The 18275-nt window shown below is 37.0% G+C and overlaps 1 long non-coding RNA gene across 1 annotated transcript in view; it reads right to left on the reverse strand.

Annotated features, from left to right (window-relative positions):
- The window catches only part of LOC144825171 (uncharacterized), a 180301-nt gene extending 163232 nt beyond the window's left edge, over window positions 1-17069 (reverse strand). Inside the window, exon 1 of the long non-coding RNA XR_013609313.1 lies at window positions 16972-17069. This is a non-coding gene — a long non-coding RNA (uncharacterized LOC144825171). The remainder of the gene's footprint in view (window positions 1-16971) is intronic.
- Between the last annotated feature and the right edge of the window lie 1206 nt (window positions 17070-18275).

The following is an 18275-nucleotide window of genomic DNA, read 5'->3' on the forward strand; positions in this document are numbered from 1 at the left end:
CGACTGTTATTGATTTACTGTTTGGTAATAGTGGTTAATAACATTTTTTATTATATTTTACCACAGATTCAACTGCAGATCATTTCAAAAGTAGAGAATGCCGACTAAGGATAGAATCAGAAAGGCTACAAAACGTCAAAGACAGCAGGTTCATCAATTATTGCAGCAGTCCTCTACAATAAAAAATCGTCAAGTCACCAAGAAAGCACCGGGTAAGACAACTAAATCATTCATAAGAAACATTTGTAGAAAAAAAAGTATTACTACAGAAAATGTTTCAGTCCAGAAAAAGAGAAGCATTTTAAACGGAAAGGAAAGGCCAATCAAAAATGTTACTGCTAGAGCAAGAGATAACTGCTGTGCATGATAGTAGAAGGAAACAACAGTTTAGGGACATTCGTAAACGAATGTTCCGCAACAGGATAATTGGCAATTTGTTAAAAAATATTAAGAAAGGTCAACAGAAAGTGGTTTTTTATAAGAGAAAAAAAAACGTTGAGAAAGTTATTGATCAGGCATTTGAAATTAAACGAAAGTTATTTATTTTGATAATCAATAGAATTAGGAAGCTAAACAAGGCAATTTATGATTTCAAAGGAAATAGTAGATGGAAGAGAATAGTTAATCGTAGTAATTTTTGTGAAGCTTTTTCCGGAGAATGGATGCATAGTTCAAGTTGTGAGGCATTTTTTAATGACGAGAGTTATTTCCAGGATAATGATTTGGTGCATGCAGTTGACACCAGTGGTCGAGCTTATGAGGTGAAAGATGGTTGTCCAGTTGAAAAAGAAAAACTTGTGACAACAGAGACAGAAGAGGTGTTAGGTAATGAGGTTTTAGGAAGACGTCCTAAGGGTCCTGTGTACACCTGGAAGTGTAGTAGTATTTGCAGTGTATGACAGGATTCCATCAATTTGCTTTGTGATTTTGTACGGACATTTAATAAGAAAAGTTTGAAGCAGAAAATGATGTTGTTGCAAGAATTAGATCCTTGCAGAGTGAGAGAAGTGACGGGTTTGCATGGTCATTCACTGGCTTGTCTTTCCAGGAGAGTATGCCAGAGTGTTTTTCATCATTTCAGGATGCTAGCAGTGCATCATAATAAAGTGAGGAAATTAGTTAGAATGTTGTATTATGCTAAGAGTCCAGCAATTATGCTTAAACAATTATGCGCTGCTCTTTTGCATGGTTCTGAAATAGATGTGAAGAATATTTGTGAAGAAATTGAGTTTTGTTACTTTGGAAGTAAAGAGGAGAATGTTGAAATTGACCCAGAAGAAGAGGGTAATGTGGAAGACAGTGTACAGGTTTCCAGTACAGATAATTTTCAGAAGGAAATTGCCACGTTTCAGGTGAAATCAAGTGAGAGGCCTAATTTCACTTGTGTGTGTTGTCGACGCACTTATTATAAGAATCAGACTAAGTTAGTGGATTTATATGCAAAAAGTGAAAGGGAAAATAATAGTGAATGGAAGGATTTTGCAACATACTTGATGGTAGAAAATTGTTTTGATTTGGGATCAGATCAACCTGTGTGTACTTATTGTTGTAACAAATTAAATCAAAACCAGATGCCTGCTAGAGCGGTTCATAATAATCTGGAATTGGTTGAGATTCCTTCTGAATTGAAGGATTTAAATACTTATGAATCTATTTTGATTCAAAGTATCGATCCCTTTCAGGCTATTGTAAGAATGGAGCCAAAGACAGGGAAATTGCCTCCATCAGATTTACAGAGAGGATTAAAGGGAAGAGTTGTTTATTTGCCTCTAGATTTGAAGAAAAACATTAATACAATTGGAGTAGAAAAAGTGGAAGAGGAACCTCTGGTTATCTTAGTTAATGGGGTTCCGACAAAGAGTAAGAAAATATGGCAAGATTTAGTGGATGTTAGGAAAGTCAAAAAGGCAACATTGTATTTGAAAAAAAATAATAAGTACTATAAGAATGTATATATTGCAGAAGAAGAAGTAAGTGAAGAAGAGGATAGCAATTTGTGTGCTGGTCAAATTGAGAAAGTAGAACCCTCTAAAAGTTAAGAAATATATGAACATTATAGTGTTCATCCTTTGCATTCCAAGGAAGTCATGGGGAATGCTATTAAGTTGTTTCAAATGAAACAAGCCAAAGGGAGTCCCATTAGTGTTTGGGAGGAAAGTTTGGAAGCTCGGTGTTTCCCACAGCTATTTCCAACAGGTCAAGGAGGAAGATATGATGAGCGACCTCATCAAATTCCTGCTTCTGAATACCGGACTTTACGATTGTATGCAGAAGATGCTAGGTTTCGACAATGCATTCCCTATTTGTTTCATCTCCTGTTTGAAAGCGATCTGTCTGGACTGTCATATGCAGTGAACCACATCTTGAAAAGTGGTATACAGATGCAAAACATCTCTGCAAGTGACTTTATGGATAAAGTCAATGTGCAAGACAGTATTTTGGATTGTCACCTGATTAATCTCATGGCGTGTCAGCGTGGTACTAATGAGTACTGGTACCGTCGTCATGGTGATTTAAAATGTATGCTGAGGAACTTAGGAACTCCCACATGGTTCCTCACTCTGAGCTGTGCCGAGTATGGCTGGGAAGACTTACTTGAATTTCTACGAGAGGCAAATGGAAACATTGAAAATATCGAATTCAAGACACCCAGAGAACTGTGCTCTTTGGATCCAGTGAATGTATGCAGGTACTTCAATCATAGATTTGAAGCTATGATGTCTTTCATCATGAATAAGAAGAATCCACCTCTTGGAGAGGTGTTGGATTTCTTCTGGAGAAAGGAGTACCAAGCAAGAGGTGCTCCTCATATACATATGCTGCTGTGGATCAAGGATGCACCTAAATTTGGAACAGATCCAGAAGACTTAGTGATGAGTTTCATACAACAGTATTCTACGTGTGCTGTTCCAAACGCAAAGGAGAAGAAAAGCCTAAGAGAACAAGTTCTACGTTTCCAAAGCCATCGTTGTGGAAAGTACTGTAGTCGTAAATTCAGAAACAAGGACAAGTTCTACACCAAATGTCGTTTCGGCTTTCCACGACCGGTGATTTCTAAAGGAAGAGTAAACAGTTTGATGTCTTCGCTGCGACATAATGTGATGAAGAAATCACCTAAAAACACATACAATTTGAAAAGGAACGAAGAGTCCAAGTACATCAACGACTACAACCCAGTGATTTTGTCCATGTGGAATGCTAACATGGATATACAGTTTGTGGCTGATAACTGTATGGCTGTGGCTCGGTATGTGACATCTTACATCACCAAAAAAGAAAAGACAGAATTGAAGGATATGTGGGAGGACATTTCCCATGAAAAGAGCCTCAGCAAGAAGTTGTACAGTTTCAGTCTGAAGATGTTGTCACATCGAGAAATTGGAGCTTACGAATGTTCTGACCGGTTGTCTTCAGCAAGTCTCTATGCCAAATCCAGGAGTATCGTTTGGGCAGTCTTGGTCTTGCTGCAACGCGTAATCGAGTTCTGAAACCTGTGCGGGAAATTGAGTATTTGGCGGAAAAGGAGCTGAACAGTACCGATATTTTGAAGACCAACATGTTGGATACATATTATCCAAATCGAAGCAGTCACCTCGAGAATGTTTGTCTGTATGACGTTCTACAAAATTACATATTCAAGAGGAACATCAAAGAAGATATTGAGAAAGGAGTGTATGCTGTAATTGGAAGTGAGGGATGTCTGGTCAAGCAAAGAAAATGCCACTTGGTAAACCATCGAAAATTGAGTGGCGAATCTCCTGAAAAAAATGAGTTTTTCTATTTAGCACTTTTGCAACTTTTCAAGCCTTGGCGTGCAGAAGAGGAACTGCTTGGAGATTTCCTCTGTTACGAAGACTCTTTCACTGCCGCCAAGGAGACCATAGAATGTCCTGCTTTTCCCAAATATCTAGAAATGTTGAATGCGGAAATCGAGCAGGAAGCAACGATTGCAGCCGAGATTGCCAGAGACAGTTCTCAGGACAGTCAGAGTTCTGTTTCATTGAGTCAGGATCCACTAGGAGGACCTGTTATCGAAAATGAAGCTGCCACTGCAATGAATGAAGTGGAAAGAGCCATGGCACATGCTCAGGAGGATGCGGTTAACTTAGAAGACTTGGAAAGACAACTCAACGTTGAGCAGAGGAAAATATATGACGAAGTTACCAAGCAAATTGATCATGGATTAAGTCATGAGAAGAAAGAGTGCTTATGTACGTCGTTGAAGCCTGTCCGACTGTACGTGAGTGGAGAAGCGGGAACTGGAAAAAGTTTCCTCATTAAAGCAATTTCATGTTATTTGCAGGAAAGGACTGAGTCATCGCTGTCTTGTGTTGTCACCGCTCCAACTGGACTGGCAGCACATAACATTAAAGGTATTACTTTGCATCGTCTACTGATGCTGCCAGTGGAGCATGACAACAAATTACAATACCACAAGTTATCTGGAGATGCTTGTTGTGAAGTTTCAAGATTCTTGAGGAAAATGAAACTTCTTATCATTGACGAAGTAAGCATGGTTTCCAATGTCATGCTTGCCTTTGTGCATTTGAGAATGCAAGAAGTTCTTAAAACAGAGTATGATGTGTTATTTAGTGGCAAACACATCATTGTTTTCGGAGATCTTCTGCAGCTGACACCAGTGAAAGGACAACCTGTGTTCAAAATGCTCACGCATGAAGATACCAGGAAGTGCCTAGGGAGCATTGGCAACGTCAATATATGGGTAAACTTCAATTATGCTGAACTGCATGAAAATATACGTCAGGCGAAGGATGAAGATTACAAGAATATTCTACAAGATGTTAGAATTGGAAAAGTGACCAAGCATGGGAAAGAAGCTTTACATGCACGATTACTGTCAAATTTATATCCAGAACAAGACGTTGTGCCTGAGAATATTTTTCAGAAAATTACTGAGAAGAAATCTGGAATATGTTTGATGCCAACTCTTGCAGAATGTGCCATCTTCAACAACAAAATGTTGCATTTAGAAAACCAAGAGATTGTGAAACTGGAAGCTATTGACAGAGAAGAGCATATGGGATCAACAATTATTTTGTCTGAGAATTTGAAAACAAAATTGGATTCATTAGAGAAGACATAATATATCTAAAACTGCAGGTTTTGAAAAGACTCTGAATGTGTGCTTAAACTGCCGTATAATTTTAAGAAGGAATTTACATGTTGAAAGAGGTCTGGTAAATGGATCAATGGGTAATGTTGTTGATTTTGTGAAATACAGAAATAGAGATGGAATTGAATTTTAAAAAATTAAATTTGATGGCATTGAGGAAGTACAGCTAATTGGTCGTTGTTCTGCTAGATTTTTGCTTGTAAAAGACTTATATGTTCGCCGTAAGCAGTTTCCTGTTTGCTTGGCATATGCGGTGACAATCCATAAATCACAAGGTTTAAGTGTAGACAGTGCATTGGTGAATATTGGCAGTTCTGTGTTCAAGGAGGGTATGGCATATGTGGCATTGTCACGAGTTAGAACTTTATCGGGATTGTACTTGATTGAGTGTGATGTCACAAACATTTGTGCGGATCTAGATTGTGTTAAGGAATACAATAGGTTAAGAAGAGAGTACGCGCCACATTTGCCTCAATATCCTTTGTTTGAGAAACGTGTGGTAGGCCGGAAACGAAGAAATGTGACCAATACTAGGGAGGTTGTAGCAAAAAGATGAAAAGTCGATGAACCTGAAATTATAAGCAGAAAGAAAAAGGATTCTGTTGAAGATGTTGTTGGTTTTCAATTTGAAAACAGTTCTGGTGTCAACTGCTATGCTAATGTAGTGGTTAATGTTTTGTTTTCTCTAGAAAATGTAAAAGAAGAGATTGTGGTCAATTCTGATCAAAGATTTTGCCGTTTGTTAAATTCTGTGTTAGAGAAATGTAGCACTGATAGAACAAAAATAGAAAGTGTGTCTGAAATTCGAAATCTGTTAGACAGATGTTCAGGTCAAACACAATTCTCTCAAAATATTCAGCAAGATTGTCAGGTGTTTTTAATGTATATGCTTGATGTATTGCATGCTGAAGGTGTAGATGTAGATCACCTGTTTGGGCTTTCTTATCAATGGCAGCATGACTGCGAGAACTGTAGGGTATCAAGTACTACTAGTGTAGACTCAGAAAGATTTATATATTTAACTTTGCCAGACAGTAAATCAGTCTCCTTCAATAAGCTAGTAAAAGCAGCTGATCACAACATGGAGTGTAGCCAATGTAAATCTGAAATGATGTCAACATTATTTATACGAACATATGGCCAGTATGTCATTTTAATGTTCCAACGATGTAGGCCTGATGGAACAAAATTGACAACTTTAATTAAAAATTTTGTGGCTTCGCAGTTGTCAATATCAGGAAGGACTTTTGTAACTGCAGCAATTATATATCATGATGGTCCTTCAATAACATCAGGACATTACACAGCTTATTTGAAGTGTGGAAATGGCTGGTCATTCTGCAACGATTCTGTTTTAATTTTCAAAAAAAAATTGCCTTTTGACCTTAAAAATTCTTACCTGGTGTTTTTAAAACCAAAATTTTAGAGAAGGAATCTCGGGATTTGCTCTGAGGAATTTCAAGAGGTTCTAATGGCTCCTACACGATTTGGCCTTGAGGATAAGTGTAGTACAGAGTCAAAAGTTATTTTTGAGTTTTAAATAGTTCCTGGAAAAAAAGAAGATTTTCTTACAGAAAGTGGTGGGCAGAGATTAGTTGAAGGACAACAGAGTATTTCCCAAAGCAAACGGTGTTCTTACCATAACACTTGACGTCATGGAAAAATAACTGCACTTTGAATGAGTTCAGAAAAACTGTTTCTTTTTATAAGCTAATTCAAGCAGCCAATCAAAACATGGAGTAGAGGGAATGTAAGTCTGCAATGCTGTCTAGATTATTGGTCCCAACTTTTGATTATAATGTCATTTTAAAAATCCAACTATATAAACCTGATGAAAGTAAGTCTTCAACTTTAATTACAAATGTTGTGGCTACACAGTCGTTGATTTTAGGAAGAACATTTGTAACTGCAGCTATTATATGGCATGATGGTCATTTGACAAGATCCGCTTATTACACAGCTTATTGAAAATGTAAAAAAATTTGCTGTTTCGGAAATTATTCCCATTTGACTACGATACAATGTTGCCTTTTTACTTAAAAATATTCTTACTTTCTGTTTTCAGAAAAGAGAATTTAGGGTAGGTAACTGGCGTATAATGATTCTAGGGGTTGATATAATTTTATCTACTGTTTTATATTGCTTTGTGATTAAAAGTGATGTAGAGAATTAAATAATTGTAGTAGTCATAGAGGTAGTGTAAGTCTGCTTCATAGTAAGCAGTATCAGTGTCATAGGAAATGTAGAACATGAGTGAGCAAGAAGGGTAAGATATTACTAGTCCAGGATTGTGAAAGTGATCTTGAACGTTTTCTTTCTGAAAGTTGCGGAAATAGAAAATGACGGGATTTGCTTACAAGAATTCCAAGAGTTATAAATGGCTCTTACATGATTTGGCCTTGTGGAAACGTGTGGTAGAGAGCGAGAAGTCATTTATTGTATGTAACATATTTTTCAAAACGATGGAGGTTTTCTTTCAGAAAGTGGCGGGCTGAAAATAAAAACAGCACAACCGAGTGTAAGCTGTTCATAGGACATCCTTCGACGTCATGAAAAAGTAAGTTACTTTTGAGGAGTTCTGATTTCTGATTGGTTATGTTATATGGGTTTTTTAAACACAATCATTTTGATTGTGTTTTTTTTTCCCCGCTGTTATATGATGAATACCTTCAAGTCACTGTTTTTAATGAAATTTGATACATTCTGAGAACAGCAAAAATAAACCATTTAACATGTATAATTAATTCTGTACTGTTTGTATTCATGATGTACATTTAGAACTGTGTAGGAGGTATGGAGAAGGTGAGGCTTCTGTAAGTGTCAAAGTTGTTGCATACAGTGCTCACATTCTACGTAGTCTTTCATATGATAGACTACATTTCCACAATGAGATACCTAAGCAAAGGAAACACAGGTGATGTGATTGTGGAATGAGCAAAAAAAATTGCACGTTTTTCAATTATATTACCTGTGTTTCCTAACATTACACATCACATTGTGTAGATGAGGTTTAGGCCTGTTCCAGGAGACAGAGGAGGTCTGACATTTGTTCAAGAGTGCAGTGGACATGACTCACTTCATTGGTAGGCCTGCACATGTATTATCTCCTCTATACTCTTCAACAAGCCTAAATTTCATCTGCAACCCTGAGTAGGACTTACCTGAAACAAATCTGTGGATAGGTTACACCTTATCAGCATCTAGAAACAATCATTTAAAATGTTAAGGGCAGTTTTATGAAGGCTGTGTGCCTCTTTTACGCCGCTGTTCCGTCACTTTTGTGTAAAAGATGCACCATGTTGCAAGATAGGCCTCAGTTCATTTCCAGCAAGATACCGTCAGTTTAAAATGTATATAATTAGGACTGTGTAGGGGGTATGGAGAAGCTGAGGCTTCAGTAAGTGTCAACGTTGCTGCATGCAGTGCGTACTCTTTCATATGCTGGACTACATCTGCACAATGAGATACCTAACCAAAGGAAACACAAGTGATGTGATTGTGAAATGAGCAAAAGAAATTGCACGTTTTTCAGATATATTACCTGTGTTTCCTAACATTACGAATCACATTGTGCAGATGAAGTTTAGGCCTGTCCAGGGAAACAGAGGAAGTCTGAACTTTATTGGTTGGCCTGCACATGTATTATCTCCTCTGTACTCTTCAACAAGCCTAAATTTGATCTGCAACCCTGAGTAGGCCTCACCTGAAACAAACGTCTGGATAGGACACACCTTATTGCCATCCTGAAACAATCATTTAAAATGTTAGGAACAGTTTTATGATGATTGTGCACCTCTTTTGCGCTGCCATTGCGTCACTTTTGTGAGACAACAGCAGTGCAAAAGATGCACCATGTTCCAAGATAGGCCTCACTTCATCTGCATCAAGATACTGTTAGTTTAAAATGTATATCTTTAGGATTGTGTAGGGGGCCTGGAGAAGCAGAAGCTTCTGTAAGTGTCAAAGTTGTTGAAAAACTGTTTGTCCTTCAATCTTTTCCCTTGTCTTTTCTAATTTTTAAATACATGTTTTAATATTTTTCAAATGTTTGTTCTCTCTTTCACAGATTGAAAGTATAAAAATAACAAGTGACTAAGTTAACGACAATTATAAGGTAAATGTTTTGTACTCTTTTCATTACATTTCTATCACATTTAACTACTATTAGTTCCACTGCTTCATTTCTTTAATCCTCACTTTCCTGCCTTTGCTACTTCCCTCATTCCTTTCTCTATTATTTACTTACTCTACTCCTTCCACTCCTTTTCTCAGTCCCTCTCTTCTCATAGTTCCTCACTCTTGTTCACTCACTCCGTCTCTATTACTCTTAGTGTCTTTGACTGATCACTCTTTCACTACTTGTTCATTATGCTTTCTCTGTGTAGTTGAAGCATACTAAGGGGCATATTATGAACACAGCCAATAAAATTATTGCTGTTTTTATCGGCAGAAAACTGCTGCAAAAGCGGTTTTAGCGGCAGTTTTCTGACGCAAAAGCGGCTTTAGCGACACATTTCTGCTGATAAAAGCTGCAAAACTTTTATTGCCTATGTTGATAATATGCCCCTATGTTATTTAGATTTCTTTGCTGTTTCAATTATTCTTTTTCTGTTACTTCTTCTTTTCTGCTTTCTGTTTTTTCTCTCTGTTATTCCACATGTTTTAATCTTATTTTGAACATTCACTCATATTCTCTAAGAAACTCTTCTTTGTTATTCTTCTACTCTCCTTTTTTTCTTTCACTTCCTTATCTATTTTGTTTTTCACAATTATACCCTCTTCCATCTTTTCTTCGGTAAATAAATCTATTAAACAGTATCTCTGGTTTACTCCCTATAGCTGTCTTTCTTTTAACATTACTCTCTGTTTACTTCCCTTATACTTACTCTTCTTTTTTTTTTTTTTGGTTCGCTCCCGGTTCGCGTACCGGGGAGCGAACCGGGAAGCGAACCAAAAGAAATAGAGGTTGCCAGAGTGCTAAACATTCTAGCAATTTTTTTTATAAAGGGGAGGTAGCTCTGAAAAGAACTTTTTTTATGTTTTTGTTGTTTTATATATATTTTTTTTTTTCTGAACATTTTTTGTTTTTTTTGGATTTTTTGAACAATTTTATGTTTTTTTTGGTTTTTTTGGGGGGGAAACAACGAAAAACAGGCATTACAAAGGGCTCAACAGGAGCAAAAAAAAAAAAAATTTTGGGGGCGTTTAGAGCACTTGTGGTTTTCATATGCTCTGTTTATCAAATTAATACTCATATTGGCACATGAGAGTAGGTTACCGCAATATATACACACTATCTTCATGTGCACAAAGTTTTCTTGAATGTTTGGCACTGTTTCCCGTGCCTCTGGCCCCGACAGAGTTACCTGTGCCGATGTCCTGGCCACAGGAGTTGGTGGGTTGTCTTGGAGGTCAAGCATCTCTGCCCTGCTGTAATTTAGTGGATGCCACCTCTGCATATGACGATGCATAGTATAGTTGCCATAACTATACTTCTTATCTGTGCCTCTTGATAAATCTTCTTTGCATATTAGGCATGTCACATAGCGAGCATTCACTTTTTTTTGTCCTTCAGGAAAAGAAAAAAACTGCCAAATAAAACTATTTTTGTGGTGAGATACCCGGGGCTCCTCACGTAAAAACTGTGTTGGCTGTACTTCCTCTTCCTGTTCTTCATCCTCTTCCTCCTCTGTGTTGGGAATGAACTGTGGAGGTGGTCCTCTCTTACTTGGTGGTGGTGGTGGTGGTGGGGGTCCACCAGCTGCAGCTACTACTGAAGCCATTTTCTACTCAGCAAAATAGGTCTTCCTTTCTCAAAGTTGAAAGTCAGAGTGAGAAAAAAGGTGGGGGCTTTCATCATTTTGGAAAAAAAATAGTTCTAAACCAATGAAAAGTGTTATTTTTAGGTCACATGACCTAGCCTTACATCATTAGGAAACCAAAAGTGAAATGAACCAATGAAAAGTTTTATTAACAAGTCACATGACCTGTTACGCTTACGTTACGCGCTGCGCGCCGCGCCCCGGATCGCTTCCGAGGAGCTGCGCTTCGCGACTCGGTTCGCGCTCCGGAGCACTTCCGGGTGCGCTAACGCGGCGCGTCATAAGACGCATTACGCGGCAACACGATACGTCGCGCTTGCGCGACGCGCCCCGGATCGCTTCCGGGGAGCTGCGCTTCGCGCCTCGGTTCGCGTACCGGAGCACTTCCGGGTGCGCTAACGCGGCGCGTCATAAGACGCATTACGCGACAACGCGATACATCGCGCTTCCGCGACGCGTCACGATGTTGATTTCTAACGCGGCAGTTGCGCAAACGGAACGTTTACTGGTTCGCGTACCGAGTCGCGGCACCAAATTGAGCTAACGGGAAGCTACCCGGTTCGCGAACCGGGAGCGAACCAAAACATAATAATAAAAAAAATTATTAATAAACATATAAAATATATTTTTTGATTTAAAGAATAATACATTTTACAGCTATAGATATTAGCTTTTAAAAAACCAATGAAATTCACTGAAAAAACCATAGGTTATAGACCATATATAGTTAGGAATTAGCATTTACAAAACCTTGAAAATTCACTGAAAAAAACATGGGTTATAGACCATATATAGTTAGGAATTAGCATTTAGAAAACCTTATTTTACTCACACAAAACCATTGAAATTCCATATATAGTTAGTTGCACTAACTATATATCGCGCACCCGCAATCCACTGCTAATGATGTCACATATTACATCATTCATGACATGGTCAGTGACATCACTGATGACATCACTGATGACATCTCAAATGACATCACTGATGACATCACTGATGACATCTCAAATGACATCACTGATAACATCTCAAATGACATCACTGATGACATCACTGATGACATCTCAAATGACATCACTGATGACATCTCATTTGACATCAATGGTCACATCACTGATGATATCATTCATGTGACAATACAATGCATCTCCTCACACTTTAATATAACCTCTGTTACACCCAGTGTTAAATACAGAATATAATTTTTTAAACCATTGACACACCAATACAAGTTACTACATACGCACTCACTGATTCCTACATCTACACACACATTCACTCATTCACCCATACAATCATTCATACATACAATCACTCATCTTTACAACACTATCATATGCACTCATACACCTATACAGACACTCACACTCTGCCACTCATCCATGGAGTTACTCACACACCTAGTCAGTCCTGTAAAGAATCAATCACATTTTCATTTTCTAATCTATACAGTTAAACATAGAGTACCTTACATTTTCAAACATATACTAACACATACTTACTCTCTTATACAATCATTGATACAAGAACACATTGATCTGCACAGAGTCTCACATCTCCCAGCCAGCCACACACGCATTCAGTCTCCCATACAAATACTTGGACAATCAATCAATAACCCATATAGTTACTCATATAGCTACTGATCAACACATGCAGCAGTTTACAGAACAACAGACATAATGATGCACAAATTAAGACAGTTTAGTCACTAACCCATGCATTCAGTGAGACACATTTAATCACTCACTCATACTGTCAGTCACGCACCTACTAAATCCTTCATCCAGACACTTCTACATCTACTCATTCTTCAATATGTAAAACATATGTAAACTTTACAGAAACACACAGTCACTGGATGATGTCATCAGTGATGTCATCAGTGATGTCATTTGAGATGTCATCAGTGATGTCATCAGTGATGTCATTTGAGATGTCATCAGTGATATCATCAGTGATGTCACTGACCATGTCCACTGACCAGCGCCTTGAGACCCTCTGGGTATGTAGTGCGCTATATAAATTCTCTGACTTGACTTGACTTGACATCATCAGCAGTGGATTGCGGGTGCGCGATATATAGTTAGTGCAACTAACTATATATGGAATTTCAATGGTTTTGTGTGAGTAAAATAAGGTTTTCTAAATGCTAATTCCTAACTATATATGGTCTATAACCCATGGTTTTTTCAGTGAATATATATATATATATATATATATATATATATATATATATATATATATATATATAATAAATTAAAATATTAAAATATGTTTAACCTTTTTAAAATACATTTTACACTACATTGACTGAAACAGTAGTGAAAATATTGGATAGCAGATGGGATAAAATTACTATTTCCACTCCCCAGAGAGTGCAACAGTAGGGAAACTGTTGGATAGCGGAGGGAATAAAATTACTATTTCCACTACAACAAATGCAACAGCAGGGAAAATGTTGGCTAGCGAAGGGGTACAAATTGCTATTCCCACTCCAGTAAGTGCAACAGTAGGGAAAGTGTTGGATAGCGTAGGGGTAAAAATTACTGTTCCCACTCCAGTAAGTGCAACAGTAGGGAAAGTGTTGGATAGCGTAGGGGTAAAAATTACTGTTCCCACTCCAGAGAGTGCAACAGTAGCGAAAGTGTTGGATAGCAGAGGGGTAAAAATTACTATTCTCACTCCAGTGACTACAACATTAGGGAAAGTTTTGGATAAAAATAAAAACCATATAAAAATATTTAAAAAATCCAAAAGATGTAAAAAATTATTTTATGTAAAAAAAAAAAATAACTACAAACATAAATTTGTAAAAGTTTAAACATTTTTTTTTTACAAACAAATAACTATCTTTAAAACAAATTAATTATAATCAAAACAATATTGATTAATGATTTTTAAATAAATTACTTCACACCATATTCCCCTATGAACGTACAAATAACTCCTACAGATTTGACACAATTAACATACTTACCAATTAATTATTTATAAATTACAAACAATTAATAATTAAATATTAATAAATAAATTATCACAAACAACACTATAAAATCGAAATATAAATACTAATAAATAAAAAATATTAACTACTTTATTTTAATTGAATTACTTCCAACCCTATTCCCCTATAAAACCTCAACCCGCTCCTAAAACAATAACACCATTAATATAATTATCAATTAGTTAATTAATAACAATTAATAACCAATTAATTATAAATACTAATAAATAAATATTAATAAGTACTTTATTCTAATTAAATTACTTCCCACACTATTCCCCTATAAACACAAAACTCGCTCCTACAAAACTTAACACAATTAATATAATTATCAATTATTAATTCATTAAAAATGAATAACCCATTGATAAATTAATACATTAATTTTGAATACGAATAAATAAAAATGAATAAATACTTTATTATAATTAAATTACTTTCCACCCTATTTCCCTATAAACCCACAACCCGCTCCTAAAACAAATAACACAATTAACATAATTAACAATTAATTGATTAATAAAAAAATAATAACCACTTAATAATTAATTAATTATTAATGTAATTATAAATACTAATAAATAAAATTAATAAATACTTTATTACAAATACATTACTTCCCACCCTATTCCCCTATAAACCCACAACCCGCTACAGATTGAGAATACGCTAAAATTAATTAACATAAAATTAATTACTGCTAAAAACTTAACACATACATTAAAAAAATGCTATACTTACACAAAAAAATCACATCACATACTTTTAACACATATACTAAAATACAGACCACTAATATAAATATCGATATTATTAACGATATTTTTACAAATGATATTACTGTCTTCGATATTTAAAAAAACGATATTTCTTACCGTTCTGTCGATATTCTGTACCACAATATTCTTGCAGTCGATATTCTTGTACCTCGATATTTAAAACTCGATATTATGGTACTTCGAAAAAACAACTCGATATTCTGTCTCTTCACTGGCTGGGAGGGAGAAGCTGTAGCACAGAAGGGGTCATGCACAAAGCAGCTTTAGGCACACCTTCAGCAAAAGAGGGGCAAACAGTCTTGAAAGTGTCAATGAATGTCACGCTGGAGACTTCTTCAAGGAGTATGCCTCTAGTGTGTATTTCTTTGCCTAAGCCGGTTTTAAAGTGCTGACATATTATTATATCAGAGGACAGAGAGGAAGGAGAAGGGACGTTTTACCAAGGGTCAGTTTATTAAATTAGTAGACCCAGGACTGTATAGCACACTTATACTTGTTCCAAGATCTATTCATTTACAACTATATTACATTTTGGTAAATATACCATAAAACTGAACACTTTTACACACATCCTGGTAATACCCGGTAAATTTTTAGACACAGACTGACTGGCACCTTCTACATTGATTACTTCCAACCTTGGCAAAAAGGATCAAAGGAACAAATTAAAAACGTGATTGCCCAATAGCATATCATTTGGCCAATAGGGAGGCAAGCATTACAAACTGTCTCTCCTAGATCTACGTTACCAAATAGTCTGCTAAACCACAACTAGGGTGGACTTGATTCTGATGGCAATCCCAAGTTCTATGGCTAAATCCAGGGAATTAAGTCAGATAAAAAGGGGTGCTGGTCTTTAAAAGGAGTGTGACCTATGTAATTAAGGGTATAGCTTAAACACGTAAACTAAATTTCAATGCATTTCATAGTGTGCCACCCAACGAGTATCCGTTTCTATTCTGAGACTGACAAAAAAATTACTGACGCCTGTAGAAGGGGTAGTTGTCTTCAGAGTGTCTCAATCACATATGCTATGTTCACTCTATCTTAGGCATTTATGCCCTTTTCCCCTCCATATTTCACTATGTTACATCTTCTCTCTTTCCTTTTTCACACTCTGTCCTGAATGCAGTTCCCCACATCTTCAATTCACCACCCACAAAGAAATTGCACACCCAGTGCATTTTTTACCCTTGCCTTATCAGTAGTTTGACAACTGTGTACTTCCTTCACACATATTTGCACAAAATTACAAGTGCAACTAGAATACGTGATCATTGCGCAGTGCGCTCTGCAGAGAGACCAAGGATCCGATGGGCAGCTATTCTGACTACCTTTCTGACTCAGTGACAAGACAGGCCCTATGAGAATCTTGCAATGCCGTTAGTTTCAACTCCTGAGCTCTCAATTGTGGCCTGTTGTAAATAACTGGAGGCGACTCAGTTCAAAGTACACGCTATACTAGAGTATCATGCTACATGAACAAATATAGAAATGCGTCATAAATGGAAATAGCACTTATGCAATATAAGATGAAGATTAAGTAAAATATGTGAAACGTTAACAGGACTTAAATCGCTGACATGGATTACTTCCGGACATTAATATAGGACCTGATAGGAACCCATGTCAATGCCCATTTTTAATTACCAAGGGGTCTGTGACCAGGACCACTTAAAGTTCCGGCCAAAACATACACACTAGACCATGTTCTGTGGAAGTTATGTGGTTACGGGGCATGGTACATGGCAGCTATATGCATTATTGGAGTTATAATGCTTAGGACTATTTTATTCCATTTGGATACCACAGGTATTCATTTGCTAAACCTTGTCTCTAACAAGTTGCAAAGCGAGCAGTCAAGACTTACTTCTGGGGTGGTAGAGAGGATAGAACACAAATACAATATGAATAGCCAGTTATCAGACTCAATGCTAGCAGTTATCTTTTAAGGTGGCCTGATTTGGAGGGAAATGTAGGATGAAACAACAAAAATGTGCTGCCAACATCAAAGGGCTTCCTTCTCCCTGAGAAACCTCCGCACACGTGCAAGGTGTTTCCACACGTGTGTTATGTGTTCTGCATAAGTGATAACCTACGTTTCCATAGCACAATGCCATGGTTTGGGTTTGTAAAGAAAACAAACAAGAAATATGTGTAACGATTCATGAAGTAGCAAAAAACTCCGACAAGGCCTCCCTAACCCCTCGAACCCTGATCACGTACCGTTGTCCTTAATTTTGTATCCGTTCTTCTCAGATTCGCTCTTTTATCCACTATTACAAAAAGCTATAAACATCCGAACGACTATTGTCCAGCAGCTGTTACACAGCACTCGTCTCTGCTGCGCAGCATTGATTCTTGCGCATGTGCGCGCTCCTGGTTTTAACTAATAGGGGCCGGTCGCTTCCGGTTGCCACTGCAGGGTACGCGCTGAGAGTGCGCCAAAGCAGGAAAGTCGTTTCGGAGCGAAAGGAGACAGCCGGTTTGGTAATTTGTTGAAAAATGTTATAGAAGAATTACAATATAATCAATTTACCATTAAATACGTAAAGCGAGATTTTATAATTAAGTGAAAAAAGTAAGTGTATCCTAAAATGTCTTTGTAAAGTGATTCGGCGCTTGCTGCCGACGTGTGACTTGCAAGCGGTATACAGTTGTCAAGTTCTTGCCCCCTACAGGTGCTGTAAGAGGGGCTGTTTGAGCTGCAGCAGACGGACCAATGGCCACTCATCCTGTTGAGTCATTTATAGTTTTATCTGCCTCCGTTTAGTTTTTTTTTTGTTTTGTTCATTGCTCTTTTGTTTTCACTTTCATAATAATAAACAGTCACCAGGAGCTCCATAAAATGTACTGGGGATAGATTTAAAATAGCAGTGACACCCAAATGTAAAATAAACAGCAGGTGTTTCGTGCCATGCATGATCCCTTTACAACAAAAGCAGAACAGGGAAGCTTCTAGAAGTACGAATTTATGGAAAATGGATCAAAAAATATTCTGAAAAGAGGTTTGCTTTCCCAAGACAAAGAAAAGTGCATGTTACAGTAGAAAATAAATCTCGATAGTAGTTGTATTTGTAATGCGAAGCTATTCGGAATATATATGGCACCATTTTTTGGCTTCAACTGTACAATATATATATATATATATATTCACTGAAAAAACCATAGGTTATAGACCATATATAGTTAGGAATTAGCATTTAGAAAACCTTATTTTACTCACACAAAACCATTGAAATTCCATATATAGTTAGTTGCACTAACTATATATCGCGCACCCGCAATCCACTGCTGATGATGTCACATATTACATCATTCATGACATGGTCAGTGACATCACTGATGACATCACTGATGACATCTCAAATGACATCACTGATGACAACATCCAGTGACTGTATGTTTCTGTAAAGTTAAAATATGTCTTAGATATTGAAGAATGAGTGGATGTATAAGTGTCTGGATGAAGGATTTAGTAGGTGCGTGACTGACTGTATGAGTGAGTGATTAAATGTGTCTCACTGAAT

The sequence above is a fragment of the Lissotriton helveticus genome, chromosome 3_1 (genome assembly GCF_964261635.1).
Source record: "Lissotriton helveticus chromosome 3_1, aLisHel1.1, whole genome shotgun sequence".
In the NCBI taxonomy this organism is placed as follows: domain Eukaryota; kingdom Metazoa; phylum Chordata; class Amphibia; order Caudata; family Salamandridae; genus Lissotriton; species Lissotriton helveticus.